Below are 6000 nucleotides of genomic sequence, written 5' to 3'. Positions count from 1 at the left end.
AGTTCCGCAGCAATGGGGAGAAAATATTATTTGCAAATCATGTCCCAGGCAGACTGTTTGCACACAGAATATATAACAAGCTCTGTAAACTCAATATTAAGAAAACAAACAATCCAGTCAGAACGGAGACAAAATAATTGAACTGACACTTCACTGAAGCAGCTGTACCGGTGGCGCATAAACACATGTAAAGATGGTCAACACTGCCTGCCTTTAGGGACAGGGAAGTTAAAATCACCGTAAGCCATCGGGCCACGCCTATCAGAATGGCTAACATAAAAAATACTGATAGCACCAAACGCTGACAAGGATGCAGAGGACCCGTACGTCTCACGCACTGCGGGCGGACGTGCCCAGCCACTCCGGAAGAGTCGGGTTTTTAAAAAAGTGAAACATGCCCTCACATGACACAGCATGTGCCCCACCTCTTCCTCTCCCTCGCCCTTCCTCCATTCCCTCCCTCCCTCCCTCATTGCTTCCCCTACTCTTTTTTTTCCGTTCTTCCCTCTCCTCTCCTCTCTTCTCCTTTCCTTGGTGGTCAAGAGCCACCCATTAGTTCCGGGTACCGTGTCTTGGTCAGATAGTCATTAAGTAACTCTGATACATACTTAAGTTTTGTTTTGTTTTTAAAATAGGTTTCTACTTAGTGTGTATCAGAAAGATGATGCTTCAAGTAACAATTATTTACTCATGGGAACAGGTCTAAATGACAAGGTTTAGGATCACAGAAAGTCAGTGTCTTTAGCTCCATTTCTTAGTGGTCCTTTGGTTGTGCGTGAGCTATTTTTCTGTCTTTACAGCCACTCACCATGATGTCGACAGGAAGGGGAAGAGTTGATTCACAAAACTCTCCTATGAGGGAGAGAACATCTTTTCTAGAAGAATCCAGGAAACCCCTCCTTGCGTCTCAGGGTTCTGGAATGAGTCACATTTCCACTTCTCAATCACTGCCCATGTATAGGGGAACTCCAAGTCTATGCATCCTTAAACGGAAGATTTTGTCCAGGCCCAGAAGGTTATCCGGACTGCCCTAGATTAATCCGAGCTCCTGATAGAGCTGGGAGTCAACCCCCCAAGCGGCACATTTACAGAGAGTGGGCCAAGTTGCAATGGACGTAGAGAAGGAATCCACAGCGTCAGCTGTACAACAGGGACATCTTATCTTTTACAGAAAGGAAAACCATTATACCAATTTGTGTATCTACATTGTAGAAGAGGACAAAAACATTTAAGCTTGTCCTTTAAGCTGACATAATATTAGTCCTATTAAAATACTACATTGGCTTATGTCAAGCCAAGAAAAGAGACATTACACAATTAATGCGAAACACTCACCCATTTGAGGATTCTATAGTATTGATGCCATTCACCTGGGTAGCACTTAATGATTTTGACAATTGAGATGTTATCTTTATGGTAATATATACAATATAATTTTCTGCAGCAAGTGCAATTTTCTGGCTGAGATATCCATGTAGAATCACTATTGAATGATGATTTAAGAAAAGATTGCTTTGTAATAATAAGGCTCATTGCTAATTCCTCGGTTTCTCTTTCCCTCCAGTCGTAATAAATGTGCTTAGAAACACTGGTAAATGGGCCACATTTTGCGTGGATTTTAGTTCGGGCATGAAGGTTGATGAGATGCTTTTTCTCTCCCTCTTTCAACACCTAACCTTACTCAGTGATCCAGGAATCCCTTGCTTTGTGATTCAGTGTCAAGACAGATTTCCCACCGGGTGAGAAAACAAATCATACCAAAGTAGACCGGCGGCAGCTCGCTGGGTGAACAAACCTGTCTTCCCTTTCAGTGCCTTCCGGAAGATGAACTACCTGCCTTACCTCTTCAGTCTGTCCGCACTCCCCTGGATGTTGGCTCGTTGGAATCTTTTAATATTCTGTATGTCATGGTGCCCGGGGACCAGTGACAAGAGCCTTGCCCTCTCGAGTTCCTTGCCATACGTGTGTGCGCACGCACGCGCAATAAATGGTGAGGGAGACTCACAGCAGAAATCTCCGTGATCCCGGAGTCACTCCCAGGGAGTCACGGAAAGGAAACTGGGACCTTTCTCTGGCGACGGTCCACGTTTTCAGCGTGGCTCCGGGGCTCCCTGGGACCTTGTGCTCCTCACAACACCCCCCGATGGTCTCATTTTCCCCTTTGTCATCACTTCTTCAGTCCAGCTCCCAACTCCACAGAGACAGGCCATCAGTCTAAGCGAATGATATTCTTTATGAATTCTGGCATGAGCTTCTGTATCAGTGATTCCTTCTGTCGGTGTTTACTGAGCGCTTCGATGGGCAGGGCCCCGGGAGATTGTTTAAGAAGATAAAAAATAAATGACATAAACTTCAGAAAGCTTATTTCAGGGTAAACAATACGAGTCCTGAGAAGGGAGTAGATGGAGCACTGGGGCCCTCAGAGGAGCGGGAGCGAGCATCGCAGCGGGGAGGGAATGGCATCGAACTTGGTCCTGTGGGGTCTGGTGTCGGTGTGGGCAGGGAGCCTTTGGCCCTCCCGTATTTTTCCCACCTACACTGGATGCTCCTGTGTGTTGTGTTACACAATTATCGCTCTTTAAGGGTAGGTTTGATCTTTACTGAACTGCTCATTAACACTTACATCCTTTCTTCCTCAGGGCGAACAGCTGTGTGGGTGTTACTCAAGGCCACGTCTATATTCCTCTCTCTGGCTGCGAACAAAGAAAGCCACGAAGAGGCACTGCTCCCGGGTTACCCTCTGCTTTTGGAGCATCTTCCCCAGAGCAGCGGCTGCCCTCCTTGTGCGTTCTAAGCATTCTGCATGTTTCTCTATTCCACGGTGAAGGCTACCGCAGCTACCTGTTCATACGTGCCTTCCCCATGAGACGGTAAGCCCTTAAGGGCAGGGACTGGAACGTAGTAGTTCCTCAATGAATATTTGTTGAATGTTTCAATAAACGAGCTGAACCCGCAGCTCAGTTACTGGAATCCATGACCCAGAGCTTCGAGATGCAGAGATAAAATTGATAAGTCGTGCCTGTTAGCTGCTCCTTGCCGACGATCATGGGGAGCCAGTTGGGAGGGGCTGGGGCGGTGGGCAAAGCCAGGAGGGCGTCTCCACGTTAGTGTTGATGAGTAAGCTGCCTGGTTGGTTACAGACTCTTCATTACAACCAGGTTGTTTTTGCTTAATCCCAGGACTGTTTAACCCTAACAACTTCTAATCTTATTTCCCTCTTCAGATCTTTTTAACTCTGTTCTGTTCACAGCCTTTATCGTCCCCTTACCCACAGGAACATTTATGTTAGGACAGAAGGAGCCCTTACGACTGAGGGGGCTGCATCTTGTCTCAGAAAGGGAGACGCAATAGCCATACAAATCGCTGCACCGTCCACTTTCCCTCTGACGGTGTTTGCTCATCGGGTCGTGGTTTCCCACATCCTTTTTTTCTCCTCCGCTACTTCTGCTCGTGACTGTATTCTTCAGACACGCGAATTCCACTGAACCATGCCCCACAGAACAAATAAATGGATCCAGGGAAGAGGAGAGAGTAAAATATTCTAAACATGAATACTAAGCACTCTTGGAAGCTTTTTATAAAACGCTTTAAAAAACAAAATGTCATAACGGAGAGCTGTTTCCCAATTTTCTATCTTGGTTTTCCTCAGAGGCAATATATGGAAGTAATCAGGAAGACTTCTTGTTATAAAGAGAGAAAAGTCAACATATGTGAGCTAATTCTTGAAGGAGAAGCAGAGGAACTGTATCTTTTTTAAAATGTTATTTATTTTTTCTGGGGGTGGGGGAGAGGGAGAGAAACATTGATGTGCACCCCCAACTTGGGACCTGGCCTGCAACCCAGCCATGTGCCCTGACTGGGAATAGAACCTACGACCTTTCAGTTCACAGGCTGGCACTCAACCCACTGAGCCACACTGGCCAGGGCGCCAGCATGGGGAGTGTACTGAAGCAGACTGCAGAACCAATGTCCTGGTCTCATTCACACAGTTTCTGGGGGGGGGGGGCAGGGGGGAGGATTAAATGGAAGAGCTATTATTGTTTTATCCCTACGACTCTCACAGCCTCCTCTCCACTTCCATTTTGAAAACTTTGAAAACTTTCGAACTTGCCAAAAAATTGACAAAATGATATAATGGCCATCACTCATGGTCAGCGATCTGAACATTTTTGGTAGGAAATTTTTCCCCTAAAGAGCTCAGCATCTATTTCCTAAACATAATTATATCCCCCTGACTGGGCACATGTCCTTCACCATTGTCATTAGAGCAATGAAGCCCGGGTACAGAGTCAGGTTCATTTCTCCGTTCTGCATGTAAGATACCCTCCCAAAGAAGGGCTTGGTGGTATACGTGTAATTAGAATAAAGAACGTAATGGGTGTTCCAGATTTCTTCACTCAAAGAATATTTTGAAATGGTCTTTATTTCTCTGGAAATAAGAGAATATTTTCTAGGTGATTTTCATACTCATATCTAGTTTTAAAACTGAAAGCTCTAGATTTTCTTTTCCATTATTTCCCCCTGACTTTATTGAGGTCTGATTGACAAGTTAAAATTGTACATACTACCCTGGCTGGAAGCTCAGCTGGTTAGAGCCTCGTCCCAATACACCAAGGTTGTGGGTTTAATCTCCGGTCAGGGCACATCCAGGAATCAACCAGTGAATGCATGAGCTCCAGGGCTCAGAGCATCCTGGCCAGGAATTCTTTTCTCCGCAAGGCTCAGGGACCATCCACAGCGACTGCAGGTGGAAGAGGGAAGCGAGTGATCCCCAGAGGATGCCACGGTGGGAAGTGGGGAAGGTGAGAGGGAAGCTACCCAACGGCTGAGTCGTTAGCGAAGCTCGGGGCACCAAGAAATAGCCACATCCCAGGTAGGCCGTGAATAAAACTCTCAAGGGAGGGAGTGCAAAGAGACGTCACATGTTGTTGAAAGGCCCAGCGAACTGAGGGCTGAGAACTGACCTTGGCGTATTGGAGGGCTTGGTGGCCCTCACACAGAAAGTTCTAGTTGAGTGGGAGGGGCCAAAGCTTGCATGGATTTGGTTTCAAAGGGAATACCAACAGAGGAACTAGAGACAGAACCTGTGGGCAACTCTTTCCAGGAGATACTTTATGCGGAAAAGCGCTCCCAGATTCTCCAAGACCGTAACCAGGGTACAAAGAGACGCATGTCAAGGCGGGGAACATTACAGCACATTCGTGTGCTCATAGAAGTGTTTTTGAAAAAGGGGAAATTGATGCTCTGGGAGAAGAGGGCTCATGCCTGGAAAAATTCCCTTGACCAGGGGAGAATGCTTGGATCTATTGCACAGTGGACGTAAGAAAATTCCTACATATACATTTTCTTGGGTAATTTGTACTGATGTCTGGCTAGACATTCAAATTTACCCTCTGAGACATTAATTCAACTTTGTGAAATGAAAAGGTGCATTTTAACCCTTGGAATGCCTTGTGTAACTCAAACTTTGGATCAACATGAGAAAAAATTATATCAATATATAACCTGAGGTCCCCCCCCCAAAAAAAGAAAAAAAACACAAAATACAAATTATTCCATTGTTATTTACACTTATAGCCATCAAAAAAAATAAAAATAAAAATAAAAAAAGAGTCGCTGGGAGGGACACTGGCACTTTTGGGAAAATTTGTCAGCGTCTCTCCCAGCGACGTTGGCACTCAAAGGGTTAATCAGCACATGCCTAAGAACAGGCAGGAAGCAGAGTATAAGGATACAGGTCCGACTAGGTTGTTTTGTATGATAGTGGCAGACTGGTGAAGTCCTCCTTACTCCTTAGAGTCTCATGAAATTAGAAGCAGGACCATTAGTTGAGGGTGAGCATCAGGAGAAGGTATAAAAAGCCCTGGGAGCAGGAAGTACGAATCAGTCTTCCAAGGGGGGAGCAGATGAGGTAGGTAAATACAGGGGGAGAATAAAGGTGTGCTGTGGTTTCACCTAGACAGCATTTTGGTCCGTCACACTCTGCAGAGAAGAAAGTTC

This window comes from Furipterus horrens, unplaced genomic scaffold (genome assembly GCF_987537825.1).
Source record: "Furipterus horrens unplaced genomic scaffold, mFurHor1.1.pri manual_scaffold_9, whole genome shotgun sequence".
Taxonomy (NCBI): domain Eukaryota; kingdom Metazoa; phylum Chordata; class Mammalia; order Chiroptera; family Furipteridae; genus Furipterus; species Furipterus horrens.
This window is presented reverse-complemented; position numbering follows the sequence as displayed.